The sequence below is a fragment of the Cebus imitator genome, unplaced genomic scaffold, assembly GCF_001604975.1.
Source record: "Cebus imitator isolate Cc_AM_T3 unplaced genomic scaffold, Cebus_imitator-1.0 Scaffold510, whole genome shotgun sequence".
NCBI classification, from domain to species: Eukaryota; Metazoa; Chordata; class Mammalia; order Primates; family Cebidae; genus Cebus; species Cebus imitator.
Genome location: NW_016107825.1, coordinates 738,575 through 760,463, shown reverse-complemented (window position 1 = coordinate 760,463; position 21,889 = coordinate 738,575). Strand labels below are relative to the sequence as shown.

General features: G+C 44.1%; 1 protein-coding gene and 1 long non-coding RNA gene across 3 annotated transcripts in view; both read right to left on the bottom strand.

Annotated features, from left to right (window-relative positions):
* Positions 1–11,480, bottom strand: part of GLI3 (GLI family zinc finger 3) — a 286,664-nt gene extending 275,184 nt beyond the window's left edge. For both annotated transcript variants that reach the window (XM_017513998.2, XM_017514000.2), the window contains exon 1: positions 11,384–11,480. The gene's annotated coding sequence lies outside the window, so the exon portion shown is untranslated. The remainder of the gene's footprint in view (positions 1–11,383) is intronic.
* Positions 11,481–20,516: 9,036 nt separating this feature from the next.
* Positions 20,517–21,889, bottom strand: part of LOC119468857 — a 15,317-nt gene continuing 13,944 nt past the window's right edge. The window contains exon 2 of the long non-coding RNA XR_005197632.1: positions 20,517–20,630. This is a non-coding gene — a long non-coding RNA (uncharacterized LOC119468857). The remainder of the gene's footprint in view (positions 20,631–21,889) is intronic.

Here is a 21,889-nt window from a genome sequence, read left to right as displayed (position 1 = left end):
CTTGGTTTCTGTGGAGTTGTTGGTTTTTCCCCCAAGGCAAAGGACTTTAACAAAGCAATAAAACCCTCCCAGTGCTCATCACCATAGAGAGAGGCTCAGTGAGAAGAGGTAAAGCTCCAGGCACTGACTGAAATCACACTAATTAATGGTCTTAGAGAATACTAATTCCAAACCCCCAACCCCCATCTGAAATGGATTTTTTAAAAACAGGCCCTTGGTCACTCAACAATCTACCCCCTTCTTCTATTTTGACAACTTATTTTTGGATCTCATTAGTTAGTAACTAATTATTTAAAAGTGTGGTTTCTGCTTGGAACAGGGCTATAAAGATGGCAATGTGCCAAATCAGACATCTGCTTCCTGTACATTCCTATAAATTATATCAGCTTATTTTACAACTTTGTCCCTGTCAGTTATAAAGGAGAAAGTTTTAACATTCTAGACACCCACATCTCATCAAACTGTGGGTGAAGAGTCAGTGAGCGGCAAACCGTGGCCGTTTTGAGTTGTGGTGATGGAATTTTCAAGGACTAGTAAGAGGAGTTTGGAAACTCAGTCCTGAGCTGGTCCCATCAAGCATTCGTGATAGAAGTGACTAGTAAAAATTCCTCATGGAATCCTGTAACACCACTAGGGCAGTAGCTCCATGACACTTTTAAAACCTGGAGTTTTTTAAATAATCAAGTATAATTTAGAACTTAAGCATCAAGGGAAAACTTTAAGTTCTGCTTCACTTCAAAGACTTTTCCCTGAGGAAAACAAGCCACTGTTTTTCAGATGTGAATGAAATGATACTTTTTCCCCCTGATATTAGTTTCCTTGCTTACAACTCTACACTGTTCTTCAATCCCTTTCACCACTGAAACATTACAATACATGCAAGATTTGCTGGCATGCCCCTTGACTTTTCATGCTTAAGGGGAAAAATGTTTGTAGCTGATATTTGAGTCCCAGTAGCTCAGTGAAAAAAAAAAAGGAACCAAGGAAAATTGCTCTAATGGTACATCCCTCTTAAAGTTTGAAGTTTCATAGGTAAAAAGAGGGATAAACATTCCTTCCCGAAAGCAAACAGTCAAGGCTTTTTCCCACTCAACTGTCCCTGAACCTTTTGTAATTTCCCCGAGGCCTAAACCCAGGGCACAATTAATTCCAGACCCTATTTTAAATCTAATCCGTCTCCTCTTTGCAACCTGCCTGCAGGTGGGTCTTTTCTTTCTGAATTATAAATCTGAACCTGCGTCAACCTCCTACCACACAAGGCATTTAAAGCTTCCTGGAGCCACTGACCTGGTGATGCTGTAGTGCATGTCTGCATTTGAAAGCGAGCATGAAGAGAACGGCACCCTTTACCACACTGGCGAATTCTTGCGAGGACCTACATGTTAAACAGCACTTGCACACAAACGCGTCAAGTCGTCCTCTTTAGAGTCACCACTTAGAGCGGCAAGGGGCGGGGGACCAGGGGAGCCCCAGGCAGAAACTTTCAACGTGACAAAGGCGAATCCCCATTGATTATGGTAATTGTTTTGCTCAGGTTGTGCCGGTATGGCCAATTTTGTTTGAACGCTCGCTCGCTCTCTGCGCTTTCCTGTCGAGGTCCCTTCAGGTTCTGGTTTCCTCCGACGGTGGCAAGGGATGTGTTTCACGCCTTTCACCACTTTTGCCCGCGCCCGCGTCCCCTGCCCGAGGTCCCGGGCCGCGGCGGCGGCGCGGTAGGTTCATTAGCGGGAGCTCCCGGCCCGCGCAGCGCCGTCTGCAGCCGCGTCGCAGCATCCATCATCATTACATCAGCGCGGGGAAGTCCACGCCGAGTGCTCCCGGCCCCGGCGCGCCCCAGTCCGCGCGCCAGCACACACAGCATGCTGGATTGCTCAGAGATGGCTCTGGGTGTCTGGGGACAGAGGGGGTTCTCCCAGGCCCGGCTTTGATCCGCATTGCTGAAGCGGCCTTTCGCGAGACAATGCAGCTCCGCCAGCCAGGCCGCGGGAAAGGGAAAAGCGCCGAGGGCTGGGGGCGGCGTGGGGGTGGGGAGGTGAGTTCCAGCGCCAGCAGCGCCCAGCAGTCTCGCTCCAGTGCGGAGAAGCGGCCTGTATCAAGGCGTTTCTGGCCAGTCAGCCAGCTCCTCGGAATATTCAGGGGCATTTGCAAACTCTGCAGTTGGCCCAGCCACGTTTCCAGCAGACACTTCCAGGAGCCGGCCCTGGTTGCGTTCAGAGGGCTTTTAACTGGCTGAATTCAGGGAGCTGCAGCCTCCCAGGTACTTTGCAATGCAACCACCCTGTGTGTCGCATTACAATAAAACATGGGGATCCCTTGAAAAGTCTTCACAAAACCAATAGGTATATGCTTCGCTCACAAAACGTCTATTTCACCTTCTGTGAACCTGGCCCCCAATGTGTTTTTCTTCACTAGCTGCCATACATAGATTCAGGTGCTGTGAATGGCTACGACACAGACACCTCGCCTCACTGTCTCTCGGGGAGGCCCTGAATGGAGCCCTAGTGTCCACCCTTGACAACCAGAGGCTTTCTGTAGCAAATAGAAAGTATGAAAAGACACAATTGTGGAAACATGTGCAAAAATTAGCTTTTCCCCTTGCAAGTCTCTGCAGTGAAACCTCTAACCTCCCAATGGGAGCAGGATTGCTTTATCGTTTGAACACTGACATGTTTAAAAAGGAAGTACCCATGCCAAAGCCAACGTTTAAAATGATGTTTGAAGTGAATGAAACAACTTTCGAATGCAGGGCGAAGTGGAACAGCATCCTTCAATCATGAGAGTGCATCCTTCCTGAACAGCTGACCACTTCATTTGTTTCCCTAAGCCAGTTGGTTTATTTTTAAGTTGCCTAAACTTGGGCAAAAGCTGTCTTCGCTTTTTTTCTTAGTGCATTTCAAGATTTAAAACAACTGACTTAAAAGCCTAATTAATGATGATAACCTGATCTGTCTGTGATAGGTTAAAACAGCTACTGGCAATGAGAGATCAGAAACAGAAGACATTCCAGGCGAGGCAGTGCTATTAACAGCACCATGGCTCAGCCTTAAGTGAAAAATTATTCTGTGTAGTTTAGGGAACTATTGCTCCAGTGGAAGAAGGCTTTCCTCCAGAGAAATAACACTTATTTACACCTGCCTGTATTTTCATAAGCTGAATAAGCTCCTTGATTTGCTGTTTTAAAAATCCAGAAGAAAGCAGCCTGTTGGAAGGAATTCTGAGGCAACCTACCCTGATCATTGAAGAGTGACATTGCTCTCATATTTTTATTACTAGTAGATCAACTGCTACTTGAAGATGCTACTCCTGGAGTAACCATCCAGGTACAACTCCTATTAACGATATGTACCTCCCTGTGTTTAATAACCCATTTCTCAAAAATAAATAAATTCTTTAGAGAGGGTTTTTTTTTTTTTAACCAAAATCAGGAAGTACAAACTAATGTTGATTTTAACTTTTTGATCAATTCTGGAAGTGAGAAATAGTCTGAGTTTCAATGAGCAAAATGTAGGGAATTTAAAACATTTCAGTGGATTTCAAGTCTTCATGCACCATGGAAAACCTCTTATAGGTTTTTAATGTGGTTGATGTTTTTTTTTTGTGTTCAAAATACCTTCTTGAAGGTAAAATCAATTAGAGATGCGTAACCTTTGTGACACCCTAACAGTTCCCAGGATTCCTAAGGCTTCCTTTCCTCTCCCTTCCCTATCTGTGTTGCCTTCCTTTTTAAGCAAAGAAAGGAAAGAAAAAAAAAAAGCCCAACTTCATGAGTTCTTAATGAAATCTTCATTAATTTTTAACCATTTTTTCATGTATAATTATTTTACCTTTATATATGATTATTTTTCCATAATCAGGAAAGCTTAGAGCCTTAACTCTGAAATAAGAAAGCTTCTGTCCATTTTGCCATTGGTAGCTCATGGATCCCCAAATCCATTGCCTATTGTCTTCAATCTTTCTTTCCTACATTTCTGATGCTCCTAATCACAGATAAGCAGCATTCATGACAGACATCCCCAAATGGAATTACTCTAAGGGGAACTAAATTACCCCAAGGGGAAATAATTGCCTGGCTATGGATTAAGTGAATTTGGCTTTAGTAAATTAACTCCATATAAACTTTTAAGAAATCCATATATTTAACTTGAACCACTGAAAAGCTTATTTGACATGAAAGTAATCATTACTATTGCAGTTAAAATCACAAATGACATTTCTGTGAGCCAGTTTTACTTTTCTGCCATTTGCAGTTAAAAGAAAAGATCATCAGCTACTCTTTCTCTGCTGCCAGAAGTACTTGATGAGAAACATTTGAGGGGAGTATGAGGTCTCTATTTAATACTCGTTACCATTTCTGAGTTCTGTAAAACTATGAGTCCTATGTGCCTTGCAGGAAGCAGTCTGCATAGCAGGTGCCATTTAAAGAATGAGCAATAATGTGGAGCAAACTGGCACCTCCGCTTTCTGTGGGGTTAGCTGGATACAGGCAATCCTTCTCAGAGAAGGAAATCTGGAAGTCAGTTATCAGTCTATAGATCAGCTAAGCTCATGAAAACTGTATTCTTCTTAAATCCACATATATCACAAAAACATCATGACTGATCAAATATGTCCCTTGTCTCACTTCCCTGAGGGTTATAGAAATTAAAAGTTTTCACATATTTTCTGAAGAAAAAACTTTAATTACTCTTATAGAACTGGTATAGCTTTGGTTTCTTAGAATCATATGTGTCTTCACAGTAAGCCTAAGGGAGTATAAGGGAGTAGAGTGTATGTTCTATGAATAGTAATTTACTTTTAAACCATCACAAATATTAGACCAATAACCTGTTGCATGTTAAAATCATCTATAATAGCTATCCCAAAGGTATTTAACATATTTTTGTGAAGTACTACTTACCATATTTTATCCTCCCAACTTTTGAACTTTTGATTCTTGGTTCTTAATTGCAGATTTAAAAGCAACATTTTCAGAATTTAAGCATTTGTAATTAACGCTTATTCAGGAAAAATTATCCCATGGTCCACTTACCCTATAAACTTTGCTTGTTCATAGACAGAATTCTTTAGCTGTCTTATTTTTCCCCCTTGCATGTACAAAACTGCCAGTGTAACCTACACCAAACTACACACGCTCTCAATGAAAGTCTCTGACATGGAATTTCATTGTAGTATCCACAGTTCAAACAGCAGACGCTGTCCTGAAGTGGCATGGCCTGCTCCTCACGTCTGGCCACTGGATTCCAGGTTTCCATACATCAGAGTCATTAAAGCTTCGTTCTTAAGCTGCTGGATGAAGTTTCTCTACACACTGCTAACTTTCTTCAGACTGAATCATTCTTTTTAAAAATATCACGAAATGAAATCAATAATAGGGCTTAACTGCCTCAGTCCTTCATTACTGCAATTTGAAACTTATCTTTCATCTAAATGGTGAGTTTTCAGTCTCTTTTTGTAAAAATCAATAGTTTGTAACGTAAAGCACTCTGGAGCCTTCTTAGGCATTTCATGCAATCTTTAAAAAAAATGTTAAAGGAGCAGAAGCTAAAAATTTCCACATGGAAATAAGCCATATAATGTCACACTTCATTCCGAAGTTACTCCAGTAAAGATTTCAGTAAAAGTGCACTTATCTCCCATTACTTAATTAATTTAATTTTGTGGCATAAAAATTATAGAAGAACACAATCAAACACTTGTGGTCAAATGTACTCCTGTGCCACCCTCCCCCACTGCCTAGCCCCCTCCCCTCTTAAAGAAAAGAAAAGCCCCTCTAGCTGTTTCAGGCCAGCAGTCAATCCAATTTACTGCAGGTACAATTTATATGTACAGTGCACGCCACAACAAAACCACAGTATGATGCCAACACGGCCCTTAAGAAAGTTTTCCCCTAAATCTCTGGAAAGGAGCTTTAAAAGAAAGCAAGGATTACAGTCAGCTAGAAGGTAGGGAGGGGACTTACCTCAAACCCAGCCAAGCGGAAATCAGAGCAGTAATTCTACAAGTCGACAGAGTACACTTTCAAAGCTATAATGGTGTGAAGAAGTGCTGGGCAGCATGGCCTGAAGGCAGCACTAATACACTGATGACTAATGGCTGGACCCGGGCAGACAATGAATTTGGGGCTTGAACACTAACAGAAACCATGCAGTACTTTGACAAATGGGCTTTCACAATTTCATTCATTGAATAACCTTTAAGCACAAAATTGGCTAGGGTTCTCCTGGGAATTATATGACATGTTGTTGGACAATGATGTAAGTATTTTCTTTTTTAATTATGACTCCTATGCAAAATGCAAAAGCGCCATATATGAGGATACAACTCTAGATACCACAGATGCAGATGTGGAGCTCAACACAATATTGCCTTTCAGGAGGGGGCTGAAATGTTCCAAAGCCACCTTATTAACTATGTAATGGCTTTTTCATTCAGCTTCTTTAGAAGGCCATAGATTTTCTGAGACATTTTGTCGGGTTGAAATATACACACACAGAACAAAAAACACTTTCACATTTAAAAAAACCAAAAGACACTCACAGAGGTAATGAGTAGTGAAGAAATCTGGCACTCAAATATAGTGCATTTAGAAGTACAAGTGGAAAAAGTCTCATTTTCGGGGGCCAGGCAGAAGAAAAGTGCCATAAAACAATTGAGACACCATGTAAAGTTTGCGATCAAATACACTTCCAAACACATTTAACATCCAATTTCTTTCAAACAGCCCTCCTCCCTCTCCCAGGAGTGACTGGGCTTTCGATTTAAAAATAATAATTTTGGCAATTTTTAAAAAGAGAATGAAATATCTAAAGTGTCTCTAAATTAACAAGTACCACTTACTCCAGACAGCATTGCCTTTAGCAGCTCCTAAAAACTTAAGAAAAGGATCTTAAAACAGGAAGCTTAGTGAGCTCATAAAACTGTTGCTGGAGCCAGGAACACATAGCATATTTAATCTGCAAACTGTGAGAGTCTACAGTGATTTCAGCAAGATCTGAGGCATGCCCTCAAGGTTTGCTGGGATCTGGGATTAGGGGGTTGATAAGAACCTCCACTGCCCATGGACATGTTTTTCTTCTGCAGTTAAACACAAATGCATAGAGACGTTTGACTGCTGCTTGGCGTTACTGCTCAAGTTATATAAAAGCTTTGCAGCTCCTTTTGCTGTCAATATATCAAAGTTTAAAAAAAATCATCAAAGTGTGAAATTTCATTTAAAGTCTTCGCCAGTCTACAGCTCTATTTCACAGGCCCATCAAATAAAAGTAAAGATGAAAAATACACTGAAAGTACTTGAAAAAGTTTGCAGCAGTACCCCTGCCCTGTTGTTGTTTATTCTGTCTCCCTTTATTTGCTTTGAAACCAGAAACAAATCAATTTTCATCTAGAAAAATGACAACGTGAAGCTTAGGGCAGCATCTTCTCCTAGGCTTTAATGAAAAGACAACCTGAAGTCATTATTAGAGTGGAACCTTTTGTTTAACAAATGTGTGTGTGTGTGTGTGTGTGTGTGTGTGTGTCCCTTAAAGTCATTTCACCATTTTAATTGCCTCTCATGATACAAGTTGGCAGAAAATTTCTTGAATCTTCCAAAACAAATCAGACCGACTTCAGAATATGAATGCCAGCAAAACTAAAACCTCCTTCAAAGAAATCTTTAGCTGGGGATTTACAACAATTGCATAAAGAAGAAAAGTCTGACTTTTAAGATAAGCTACTATAGTCTAAAAGCATTAACATTCCATTACTAAGGTTTTCTTGAGGATTTCATGACTCATTGATTCACTTTTCCTTCAAGACTGGTTTTTCTTGGTATATTACTGTCTCCATGTAAGTGAGTGCATGCTACAATGATCATTAAATTATTACCTTTCCTAAGCTCCCAAACGCTATCCTCAAAAAAAAAGGAGGGGGAGAAGAGGTCTCAGTAAGCGGGATACCTTACACAGAAGGAAGGACCTCTGAATGACTGAGCACAGAGGAAGTCTAAAACCCTTACAGCATGCAGGTAATTAAGGAAACTTCAATGGCCAAGAAACAAAGGAAAGCCCAACTTTTAGGCTTGGTCATCAAATTGATAAATTAACAATTCTTTCATTAAATAAGTAATGAAATAACTCAACAGAGCTATTTTTCATCAGTACTGAATTTTCTCATTTCTGTCTATGGTCCTTTGCAAATTAGATATACAATAGAAATGTGTTTATATCAAGGTTCAATCAAGGAACACAAGCATGTTAAAGGCATGCTTGGTAGGCATCCGAGTTGGACCTACCAGACTATTAACAATAATACAATCTATATCTTTTATTAAAGTGCTTCTGCTTGTGTGAAATTTCACCAGACACCTCTCACATTGGACTCATTCATGCATCGTAAACCAAAGCTTCCCTAGGCTGACTTTAAGAATTACATACCCTGAAAGGATCTCCCCTTAGGCGGGGAGTTTCTAATTAAATAGCTTTTAGTATAAAATAAACTCTCTACTCTGTATAAGCATGCTATTACAACTAATTTAAATGTTATTTCATGTTTGTTTTAGGTTTGAATATAGTCTAACTGGACAAAGTGTTTGTGTACCAGGTTGTTAAGACCAATATTTCCTAACATAAACAAATTCTTTAGATACTTCACAGAGTTTACATTGTTAAAACCAATACCGGCAGCTTTAATATATCCCCTCAACTGAAATACTGTTCTGCTTTAGAAAAATGAAGAGATTTTGAGGCTATTTCACTATTTTAAAACATAGCATTTTCCTCCTTCAAAATAATCTTGACACATGTAATTAAGAAACTGTCAGACTACTATTAATTTTTAATCTAAAACCTAAATGAAATAATTACAGGAATCAATCAATAAGGCACCTATTCAAAATTACCGAGCAATTACATAGATACTCAAAATTAATACTTCAGGCCAATTCTTGTAGATTTCGGTCTATAATATGCTAAGACATCAAACAAGACAAAAAGTGTAGCATGGGGAGGATGAATGGTTTCTGCCTTAAATAGACTGAAAAGAGCTCATTTCAGATGGCCAGGGTGCAGGCCCCCCACCAGCCATGCCCAAAGCGCTCAAGCTGAAACTCTTATTTTTAAAAGTTAATTTATTTCCACCAGACAGGTATTTCAGGGCTTAAAAAAAAAAAAAAAAAAACCGGCCTCATCCAAATTCTGTACAAAAATCACATTTAGGAGGGAAAGGTCTAATTACTCGAATTTTCAGCGAAGTATATATACTGTGCTCTGGAAAGCCTAACTGGGGAGAAGAGGGAGGAAAGGAAAAGGGGAGCAGGAGGTATTTTTTAGAACTAATAATACCAGCCCGGCTAATGGCACTACCATGTATTTGCACAGCGGCCGGCCCTCCATACCTCTGACTAAAGGGTTCTTTGACTTGGAGACGCGGACAGTCCATCATTTCAAACTGAAGTGGCAGCTGGAAAATGTGGAACAGCTGGCAAAGAGCTTGGAGAAAATGTTTTACATAAATATATGTACATATAAACTGGCAGAGGGCCATGAGCACTGTACCCAAGGCCAGAATCTACCCGGCAGTCTGCACTGGGGAGATGAGAAGTTGGGGCAGGAGGAGCAGCGGCGGAGGAAACCTCCTTAATCCTCCTTCCACGCGGGGTCAGGAAGGGAAGCCTGGGGTGCAGCGCCTCTCGGGGGACGGCATCTTACAGAAGGAGGTGCAATCGGGGACAGGAGCACAAAGTTCAGGAAAGGATAAAAGGCCGGGTGTGTAGTCTAGCGTCCGCTTCGGGCAATCTACTTAGAAGTCGCTTCACAGACTCTCCAAGTTTGGGATCAATATTTACACCCTCTCTGCCTTCTCCCGCCTATTTTCCCGCTGCTACTCAAGAAAGTAACTGTCCCCTGCTGCTCAGTGTAAATGCGGCACCTTAAATGATTATTGCATGGACCACGGTTATTGTGTATCTGTGCGCGCTGCCCCTGGAAAGGAAAAGAAATAAAAGAGAATCCCAAATCATATACAGATGGTACAACTTTCACTTTTCCTCTAGGACTACGGAGGCGCGCCTCTCTCCATCCGCTCACTCCACACCCCCGCCCTCCGAAGTGAAGCCCGGGCGGGAGAAGCCCCCGCGGCGGCGGGCCCCGCGCGCACCCACCTCGCCGCCCGCCTCCTTCCGCCCATCCCGAGCGCCTTGCGCGCCCGAAGCCCGAGCCGCAGAGCGCCACCGCGCCGAGGAAGGAGCCCGGCGCGTGCGGGGCTCGCGGAGTTCTTCGGGACCTTTGGGTGGGGGCGGAGGCAAGGGCCGCCGTCGCCACTGCCGCAAACTTCTTCCCCCCTCCGGGAAGTGAAAATCTCCCGTCAGTCTCCGGCCGGCTGGCGGGTCAGCCTCTTGGAAAAGGAGCTTCCAGGAGGAGGGAGCGAATGCAAGACTTGCTCGGACGCCTCACGGGCGGCTCTCTAAATCTGGGCGCCTTTTGACAGCCATTTTCACTCCATCCAGTCGCCCCGCTGGGGACCACCTCTGGCCCCGGAGGCGCGGCCGCGGCCGCAGGAGCGGGCTGCGGAACAAAGAACTTCGAGCGGGACGTACCTGCGGCAGCAGCGGCTGTCAAGTCCCCGAACTTCCCATAGACCCGAGGACTGGGCGCGGGCGGGCGGCTCCGGGCTCCGCGCAGCCGCGGGCGGCTTGGGCTACCGCGAGCGGCAGGGCTGGGCACGGGATGCGCCCGCCGAGGGCATGGTGCGGCGCGGGTGGCCGTGGGGCGCGCAGGGAAGGCGGGAGAGCGGCGCGGGCGAGTGGGAGCGGCGGGTGTGCGCGAGTGCGAGTGTGCGAGCGCGCCGGTGGCGCTACCCCTGCCCGCTCCCTCCCGCTCGTGCAGCTCCGGCATCAGTTTCGGGGATCGTGTAATCCGATCCCTTCTGACTCACAGGCCCTGAGTGACAGTTCTGATTTGGTTCAACTGCGGGAGGGAGGGGAAAGAGAAGGAAAGAAACCCCCAGCCGTACGCCTCTCCTGGCATCCAATCGAGTTTCTGGAAAAAGGTCCCATCCCAGCCTGGAACCCCGCGCTGGGTGGAGAAGCCCCCAGGCCCGACCCCGCGCCGCCTGCGCTACTCACGAGATGGAAAAGTTGTCCCTCGGCTCCGCGCTCCCCTCCCGCGCGCTCCCTCCTTCCCTCCTCTCCCCTTCTTCCTCCTCCCCGCGCTCCTCCTCCCTCAAGTTTTAACAGATGTTGCCGGACTCTCCCCGCTACCTCGCACTCCCTCTTCCTCCGCCCCCACCTCCGCCCCGTCCCTTTTCTTTCAGCCACTCTCTGGCTCAGGGAGGACGCGCTGAGCAGCAGGACGCCTGCCGCCGCAGGGGGCGAAGTTGGGAAAACTTGGAGTGCTGCTCGCCTTACTTTTGCTTTCTCGCTCCTTCCAGGCCGTGCCGAGGGCCCGCGCTTCTCCCGCCCGCCAGGTCCCCAAGCCCGAAGTAGGTCCCAGCTGCGAGGCGGGCGGCGGTGGCGGCAGGGAGGCGGCGCGTCGCGGGCCGGGGTCGGGGGCTGGCGGGGGGAGCCCGGGCGCCGCGAGCCACGCGCGCGCTCCCTCCCCGCCCTCCGCCTCCTCCGCCCCTCCCAGGTCTTCACATAGACACATTCAAGCCTGCTCCTCCTCTTCCCCCTCCTTGACCCCGCGCCCGCCCGCGCGCCGAAGCCCCACCCACCCGGCGAGGGGAAGGGGGCCCTGGCGTGATGTCACCCCCGCCCTCCCTCGCCGCCCCGCCGGGACGCCCCCCAACCGCGCGCCCTGGCGCCCGGGCTGCGTCCTGCCTGCTCCCATCGTCTCCCACCCAGCCTCTCCTCTTTCTCACTCTCGCTCTAGGGCTGGACTCCCCTTTATTCCTGTAAGGCCTCTCTGATTACCACCGCCCCCCTACCTTTAGCTCCCCATCTGCTTGTTTTACGTTTTCCTCAGGCCAACCCCGAAATTCCCTCTCTCGCGGGATGATGCCTTTGGAAGTTCAGGGTTTTTCTCTCCGCCGGACTTGTCTGTCCTCAGGGCTAAATCCGCGAAGTGAGTAGGAGCTCCCACCACATTGCCTGCTGTCCCTGTGGGCCACTTTATAAAAAACACAACAACAAAGACCTCGGGCTTGGAACCTGGACTCGTAACGTGCTGCTTTTCCTTGAGCTGCAAAGTGTCTCTGTCCCTGCTTCCTTTTCAGAGGCCCGTGCTAGTAAGTTATGTTGCCTCCTTCCTCCACCAGCCAGTCCATGTTCATGTACGTTCCTTCAGTGTATCCAACCTGGACCTGTAACTTAAAAGAGGAGTTCTCAGGGGGAAACAAAGGAAGAAAAAGAAAGAAAGAAAATAAGGCCCCTGTGACATTCCAACTTCCCCTCCTCCTGGGTAAGCCGGGTCCAGCCACCCACCAGGCCAGAAGCCCCCGGAGCTCCCGGCGGCTTGTGTGGCGTCGCTGCCAAGTGTCTTGACTGAATAAGAGAGTGGGTGGATGAATGATGAGCTATTAGGATTTGAAGAGCATTTTGAGATTCAAATGCTTAGCTGAAGAATCTTTTAACGAAATTGATGGTGGTATTCACTGTTTGTTTCTTGGGACTTCTTCCTTGTCACAATGACAGGACGAATGCAGCGACAGACTTAAGGTTTTATGGTGGAAGTGGTGGAGGTAGGGGCTAAAGGCCCTTGTTAGCCATTTGTTTTAAGGTTTCCCTCAACCTCACCACTCAGGAAAAAACAAAACACCACTGACTCATCGCAGAGAGTACGAGTCTCAGAAGGCTTGTGGCAGCCCCATCTCAGTGCTCACTATCTGGCTTCAGGCCTGGGAGGATTCTCTGAGCCTCCATAGGCTCTGAACCCATCTGGGGGATAGTGTTAGGAGTGCCAGGTCGCTTACCTCCCAGAATGGCTGAGGGTTTCCAATGAGAAACACATGGAAAAGTATAGAGGGATACAAGTGTGTAAGAATTATGCTTTTACAATTGAAAAGAATTTCAAGCACTCTTTCCTTTATATACTCCCAGCATCAGTCACAATTGTTTTTAGTATTCATGTACTGCTTCTGCCTCTATCACATGAATACAAATAGTACGTCCTGATGGCCTCTCTGTTCACCCAATGGCAAAAAAATAAATAAATAAAAAGAAAGACAGCCAATAAATCAACAAATAGAATAAACTAGATATTTTTACTCTTCCTTCAAACAGTCTTCTAGCACATTTTGAATCATGAAGATCTTGATTTTTCAGTTCTTAAAAGACAAGAACAAAGCAAAAGCCGCTAATCTTTCCCCCTATGCCCATCACAATAGCTAAACACAAAAGAGGGAGAATAATGCTGTGTCTCTTATGTGTCCAACTCTGCTTTAATGGTAGACATACATATAAGTAGGCACATTTTGCAGAAACAGCGGAGGAAACAAAAACCACTTTTCCTTAGTATGGGTTAAATAATGTCATAATGCAGTGACTTTCTGTGTTAATATCAGAACGCCTTCCAAATGAAATAATACGTGGAATCCCAAAAATATAAAAGAGTTATTCTGGTTGAAGTTGGAGTGAGGTCTCAGAGCCCAGCCCCCTAAGCCTTTCTCTCATCACTCACCCCCTTTTCTGCAATGGCTCCTGAGACATCTGTAAAACCCAAAGGCACCCCAAAACACAGTGCTAGAAACTTTGTTGTCATATACAGGCACTTAGAGACTTACAGCATTTTGTCATTGCCCTTCCTTGATGTCTGAAATTCTATCATTATACACTGACTTATTGCCATGTTTCATCAGTTCTCTTTTCAAAAGCAAATATCTTAAGAAATTTTAATATAGTAAGTCCTCAGGATAATTAAGCTTTTAAGACAGACTTTTTGTTGTTGTTGCAGCAGTGAAGGAGGAGACTCAAAGATACTCGGATTTGTTTTCTAGGCCTACGGTAACAAAGTACCAAAAACTGCCTGACTTAAAGGACAGACAGGTATTGTCCTGTAGTTCTAGAGGATTGAAGTCCAAAATTAAGGTATCATGCAGGGCCATACTCCCTCTGAAACCTGGAGGGGGAAATTCTCCCTTGCCTCTTACTGTCTTCTGGTGGTGGCTGTCAATCCGGTGTCCTGTGGCTTACAACGTCTTCCTCTCAGTCTCCACCTCTGTCCTCATACGGCATTCTTCGTCTCTGGCATCTCTTCTTATAAAAGCACAAGTCTTATTCCATTAGAGGCCCACCCTACTCCAGAATGACCTCATCTTAACTAATTACATCTGCAACAAGCCTGTTTCCAAGTAGGATCATATTCTGAGGTTCCTAGGGTTAGAACTTCAACATTTTCTTCTGGGGGACATAATTCAACTCCTAACAACACTGCAATACATAGTGGGAAAAGAATGAAGAACACGCAATGGAGAGAACAAAGGATGAACCTAGAAGCAAATTTCACGTGCTCCTCTGATCCCTGCCATGGGCCTATGTTATATGAATACTTTTCTCCCCTCACTTACCATGGCAGTCCTTCCATCTCCCTGCACAGAAGCCCCCAGTTAATTATTGGAAAGTTCCAGGAGGATAGTCCATGTGTTCTGATAAACTTCTAGTTGCACAGGACAAAACGCCACCTCCAATTGGCGAAAGTTAAACTTAAGAGGGGCCAGCTGGGTGTTTCTATTGACTAAAAATCCAGAAACATGTTGGTGTGTCTTAGGCAAGACAGGATCTAGAGGTTCCACTCATGTTTACTGGGTTCTATTTTCATCTTTCAGCTCCAGTTTATTCACACTTCATACAAAGTTTCTTTAGGCACCCAAGGAAGGTGGCCGGAGGCAGCTGCATTTTCATAATCAGTCTGAGAGTTTGCATTCCCAGAAAATAATGACCTTTCCTAAGCAGATCCAATATTCCTCTTGGTGGGGATCACCTCTCTAGGTTTCCTCGTGCCCGCTCTGCTTTCCTGACTCCTGGTGGTTCTGTGTGTTCTGCACACACTTTGCCAGCCAACCTGCATGGAAAGAAAGTACTAGGGAACAAAGGTAGATCCCTGGCCACATGAATCTCTCAGCAGTGCCTTAGGAAACGAAACACTAGGGCAGAGTGGTTGGGCCTGAGCTTCCCCACGCTGACTGGCCAGCTGCCAGGAAGGGGGAATGCTTTTAAGTGCATCGCACACGGGGCCCTTCTTGGGGTCTTTCACTCAGCACCCGCGTAACTTGTTCTTCCATCTTCCTGGAACATTGGGATTATAAATGTAACCCAGATGTCTGCTGTGTCCCTCTTCACCTTGGAGATGTAGCTGTAATTGGCTTGGACCTCCGCCAATCCCACAAGTTGGGAAGATCTAAAACCCTCTCTTTGGATTTCTGCAAATTTCAGAGCCCCTGTGGATGCTGTGTGACATTGACCCATATCCTATACTCAGATCCTTGCCTGCTCCTCTGGAAATTCGCTCACACTGGGCATGAGGTGAGCATGGTGGATTTTACTGATCATTTAGGCAGCCTAGAGATGATTTTCTCTATCCTGCTTTTTCTAAATAATTTTCTCTCAGTTGTCTCAAACCAAGCACTTTAGTAACCAGTGTTTTCTTGAGGTCTCTCCTTCCTTCCTTAGGAACTTATGCGTGTGTCCTGGTGGTTTCACTTGTCCCTCTATCCCTCAGGCCTCTCCACTACCTTCATAACCATCTTTTATCCACCTGGCACCAATATTCTACCATTCTTTGAGTTTCCTTAAAGCTGAGTAATGAGCAGTGGCCTGTAGGGCAAATGTCATCTGCCAATGCATGTAAATTTGATATGCACCAGCGAAGTTTGCATGCCTTCAGATGAAGCCTGTACTCATTTGGCCACAGTCTCTACCACTCCCTATAGCCTTATACTTGCAGCATCACTTATTTACAAAACTTGCCTCACTCATGGAATCATGGGTTTGCTACCTTTGCCCTAAATAATCCACTTATATAAACTGCAGGTTTTACCAAATCTTTTGGAAAACTGCCTATAAAGGAGAGGATGTGACATCAAACACAACGCAGCAAATAGCTCCAGCGTTCCCCTTTGTCTTTCTCTAGTCGTGCCCCTGTTGGGATATTTGTATTTATGCTGCCCTTCTATTCAGTGCCCAACCCCACTGCCTTCTCTTTCCTTAGGCAGAGCAATTCATTTCTGTCCTGCCAAACTGTGTATTGTGAGAGATTCCAGTATGCAGCAAAGCAAACAGCCCTCCAGTTGGCAGGACCCATCTTCCTTAGATTGTTCAGAGCATCTTGTACATATTGATCTTGTCTTTTAAGTTTCACCACCTTGTCCCTACACCTAGCAGCTTGTCAGTGTATTTTTTCCAAACAAGTATAAGGAATTCCTATGAGGAATTTTGGTGAATACAGCCTCCTCTATTTTGTTACAAAAGAGATGGAGAAAATGGAGACCACCCACCTAGGAATATAACAAAGAGTTTGGGATATTTCAAGGAAAGATAAGAAGCAGTGGTCATGAGCTTGGGACTCACAGTACCTCTGGGAAGAGGGCGCTTCCCCACCTCTGTGGGATTCAGAGGAGGAGCTGTGAGATCAGAGGAAGAAGTTAACATGAATGATAACAGGAAAAAATGATCACCTTTCAGAAAAAACTATAGCAAAGCCAGCCAAGACTAGGTGAACTGGTAAGGAGCTTACGGTGTCCATGAGAGACCTTTATGAACACCAAAGAGAATCCTAGCAAGGGAAAGGAAGAACATAGGAACTCTGTGGTTCAGGATTCCAATAGCCAAGTGCTGCGAGCCAGTGATGGTTTCTACACCTTTGTTATTATAGCATCCCTTTCAGAGTGCAGCATGACTAGGAAAAGAAGCACCAGTTATACAGAAAAGTTGGTATGTGGTAGTTTGTCTATCTATCTCTCTACCTGTAGCTCTCTCTTTGCCCATTACATGTAGCATCTAGTTCTGCCTTTTATGATAGTGACTCGTAGACTCACTTCTTTCAGGCTTTACTATTGATCAGATGCATATAAAATAGAACAGACCTGGATTTAAATCATTTCTCCATCATTACTAGCTTTGTAGCTTTGCTAAATCAATTCACTCAGTTTGCCCATCTGTGAATTGGAGATCATGATATCCATCTCACAGAGTTATCATGATTTTAAAAAAAGTGAGATGGTGTAAATAAAGGAGTAGACCTACTATCTGGATTAGTAGATGCCAAGGAAAGCAAATTTCTTCTTTCTCCCTGCTTTTTGAAAATGAGCTGAGCCTCAAGTCCACATTCACAATGTTTTCACAGTCAAGTAGGAAGCTTGAGATGTTTAGATTTAAGGCTGTGCTCTACCTCATCTGTGAAAGTGTGACTGATTTTGACTAGTTCTTTCTTGCTGTTGTTTGAGACAGAGTCTCGCTCTGTCACCCAGGCTGGAGTGCAGTGGCGCAATCTCAGATCACTGAAACCTCCACCTCCTGGGGTTAAGCAATTTTCCTGCCTCAGCCTCCTGGTAGGTGGAATTACAGGCGCCCACTACCATGCCAAGCTGATTTTTATATTTTTAGTAGACGGGGTTTCACCATGTTGCCCAGGCAGGTCTCGAACTCCTGATCTCAGGTGATCTGTCTGCCTCGGCCTCTCAAAATGCTGGGATTACAGGCGTGAGCTACTGCACCTGGCTGATTTTGACTAGTTATTTCTACTAAAATACACAAAGTCACCAGATTATTTGAGGAGACTATTACTCACAGAAGGTTCTTAGGAGTCCAATTTCTCCCCCAAAAGAAATTAGTTTCTTGTAGATACTATCTAGAGAAACACATGTTCCACTTACTATCATTTGAAATAACAATGAAAAAATATTCATTCTATAAACTTCTTAAGCTCTACCAAAATTAGATAAGTTTTAGAACCTAAGGATACAAGGTTACATGTAGTATCATTCCATAGAGCACATTTCAAAGAGAAGCCTGCCAACTAGCACTTTTGTATGAAGATTGTAAGTAAAATCAAAGTTGAGCCTGAAATACAAATTTATTGCAGCCTTCATTGCTTGTTAACTTGAATTAATAGTGCCTGAGCAACTACAGTCAGACTTCATCTACACATGAAAAATGAAGTGGAGAATTGAGTAAATTATCTTTATATGGGCCAGGCAATTAAGGCCAAAAAGTGGTTAGTTAGCCTAGATTATCCAGATTCTGGCCTTATCGGAAGGCTACATCAGAAAGTCAGAAGAAAGCACCTTAAAAAAAAAAAAGTAAAATAATCACAGGGTTGATTGGAAAGTGCTGGGTAGCTAGCCATCAAAGTTAAGGTCTCCCAGAGAAGGATCCCACCCATGAGGAATTCATTCAGGCTTGCCCAAATAAGAGAGACTTGGGCGGTAATTAACGTCCTGCATACTTCTCAGTCCCAAAGAGAAGGCTTTCACTTAGACAAGGCACATTTTACAATAGGTCTTCTATTAAAGACAAGGTTTTAGGAGTTTTTAGAGACTTTTAAAAATAATGCCAGTTGAACCATGTTCTGGAGCAGGAATGGGCAAGGAGACCTGTGTTTCCCAAGGGAAATGACTCACGTCCCAGAATCATAAACTCAGCTCCAGCTCGCTTCCCAGGAGCCTTCACAAAAGGCTCTGCTGGTTTATGCTGGACTGGGCCTTCCTATTCTTATCCCGTTTCCAGAAGCTCTGAGTGATGGTGGCAGTGGGAGGAAAGTATTCAGTCCATCCACTTGCTGCCACGTCAATATGGAAACTCCTTGGCCCTTAAGGTTCAACTCAGTGTTGATAACAAAGCCTGGGCCCAATGAACCACAGTAAATTTTACTTTTGCCACTTCTCAGTCATATATTTTTGGGCAAATGACAAAACCATTCTGAGCTGCAGTTTCCTTACAGGTAAAATGGAATTCTAAGATCTACCTTATAAAATAATTTAGAGAATTAAATAATACTTGTTCTGTGCCAGGCACATAGGCACTCAAGTTGGTTTCTTCACTCCTTATTTTAAAGATACTTAGAGTGGTTCCAGGATAGGAGCTCAACAATCATTTGCTAAATGAAAGAAACCCAGAAAGAGAGAAAAAAGAAGGAAAAGAAAAGAAAAAAGAAAAATGGGAGCCATGAAGGGAGATAGACCATAAAGAAATGAAGCTAAATATTCTTCTCAAATAGGAACTGGGGGGCTTTGTGGCATGCAGGGCACCTCGGAGATACAGAAAGATTGCTCTCAACTCAGGTTTGGGTTGAAGTGCTTTGGGCAGAGGCCCACTGCAGGCAGCTCTGAAAGACCACTGGGCTAGGCATCCTCCTGTCACTCTCAGCTCCTCCCTTACCAACTTCCACCTCATGTGGTTCTGCAGTTGTCCATTCAAACACGTGATAACATGCTGCTGTGGATTTCATAAATTCTAAATCCCCGGGATCCATGTGCCTGGGGTAGAAGGACTATGCCACCCCCATTACCCTTGACAGGGGAATGGACAGTGATGCTGCCAGGTCTAGATACCTGTCCACTCCTGACACATTCATAGGGCTCAGCTAAACCCACCTCCTGATCCCATACGCTATTTTTCAATCTTCCCAGTTTTAACTCTCTCCCAACATACCTTGTATGGAGGAATGATCTGGGGGAATAAACTTAAATGTGAAAGTTTTTTGTTCTCATTTATTTACATATTAGCAACTGTATGCTTTCTTTCTACTCGACAAGGATGTCTCTGATCACTGCATATGGCCTCCTAAGAGGGCAAGAATGACTGTTCATATCATGAAGCTGTGTTGCTTTTAAAAGAGCAGAACTGTGCATATGGCAAGAGAAAAAAAGCACTACATTGGACTCATGACTTACAACCAAGGGAATCCCCAAGATATGTTCCCCTCACTAAATTATGTCTTTATGCCAGTCCCAACACTGTTGAAGCTCTTATCTTCAATGGCTGGTAAATGTTTAGTCCCTGGGAGTTAAAGACTCATTGGATGATAGGATTTTTTTTTTTTTTTTGAGGGACAATATCCTTTCTGCTGGGACTCTAACAAAAGTTTGTGAAATCCTTGACACCTTCTGAAAATGATTTATGTGCACTGTAGTCTTTTTTGTGTCAACACCCCGAGCAAGGCGAGGCAGTCCGTAATCACAGCCTTTGAATGTGCTGCTTCCATTAAGCCGGTTGTACAGGGGCAGGCCTAATGTCTGGCTTTTCAGAGTTTGGGGATAGATGCAGTTGTTCTGTGTTGCTTTGAGGCAGATGTTGGCAAGGTGTTTAGACATAGGAGGAACAAGGAAAAGGATAAACATTTTAAACTGCTTTCTGTAACCACCAATGTCCTTCCTCCAGCCCCCAGTTGTATGTGCAGGGACCTGCTTTTAGCCTGTAACCCAAATCTCCCAGGACTGATGTGGTGATCAGTGTGGGTTTCCAGGCTATCTGATGATTAAGAACTTCTAACTTCTAACCATGACACTGTACAGTCATCATCTAGTGTATCGAGAGACTCCAACTCTTACGCAGCTACAAACGTCCTGAGATCTCAGGGGGTCAAAGCAAACAAAGTTACAGAAAGGAAGAATGCAAAATATTCCATTTATTTTCTGGCCCACCACCAGGCGTCTGCTTCTTATTCTGCTTCCGTGTAAGTGTGTAGTGCACGGTCCAGTCCTTCATTCTATGACTGGTAGACCTGAAACCCAAGTATTAGGAAGGAATTAGAAATCACTGACCCTGCCACGGGCAGAAGCTGCAGTATCCTTCTCCTGAACTATGCTTCCACCCGTTCCTGCTGCTCAGCTCTTTCCTCAGGGAAGGTAGATGTAGCATATGGTCAGGAGCCCTAGCTCTGCCTCCTCATACAAGGATTTTCTCTTTGCAAACTATTCTATAGTTACACCAACTCCATCTGAATTGCGTGAGCAACACAGTGGCAATGCAGAATAAAATGATCTCGTCCTGGGTGAAATAACAATGCTGCTTTTGAGCCTTCCTATCTGATCCATCAGACAGAATAGACCAGGATCTCTGGTAGAAAAATGTACCACGAAGAAATACAATGAGTGTTTGTTTCAGTGTTTGGATCCATATGTCAATGGATGGAACACTCTGGAAAAGGGATGCAATATTTTTATTATCAATTACATGTACATTATTTAACTAAAAATATAAAAGAGGCCATTCAAAACACATAGCGGCATACCTTCGAGTCCTCTCCTAAAGACCTCCATATCTCAAATTGGTGATAAACCAGAGAACTATGAAAGTTTATATAGTTTTTCCCTCAATGTATCCCTGGAAATCTTCTTGAGAAGCAAATCATCATAAAGTTGCTCATATTTTCCTATAGGGACAGTGCCATTATTGGGAGTGGAGATATTGATGAAGAATCTTGACTAAAATAAATCATAAATATGGCCACCGACCTACCATAAATGCAAAGCCATAACTGCTATAAACCTCAGTGATCACTTAACATTTTAAAATTATGTTCTAAATCACAGAGGCCTATCATTTTATTACTATCAGGGACTTTAGGGATTATCTTGTCCAGTCCACAATTTGGAGATAAGAAAATCTAAATCAAAGACGATTAAGTGATTTGCTTAATTTACTTAGCAGCAGAGCCAGGAAAGGGCCATGGCTCCATCTTTCCCTCCTGCTGAGTTCTTCCTTGGCAATCCCTCACAAGTTAAACAGGTACATGCTGATAAGAAAAGGGTGAGAATACACATGTAGTAGATGGAAAAATTATTTTATCATCGTGTGACCAAATGTTAATATTTCTATTATAATAAAATATTAATTTGAGATCATTTAATATTCTTTTAGTCTCTCTCTCTTTTTTTTTTTTTTTTAATAGCTAGCTATCTTACTGGTTATAAAGTGGTGTCTCGTGGTTTCAGGTTTTCATTTTTTAGGATTACAAAGACAATCTATTGTATTTCCAAT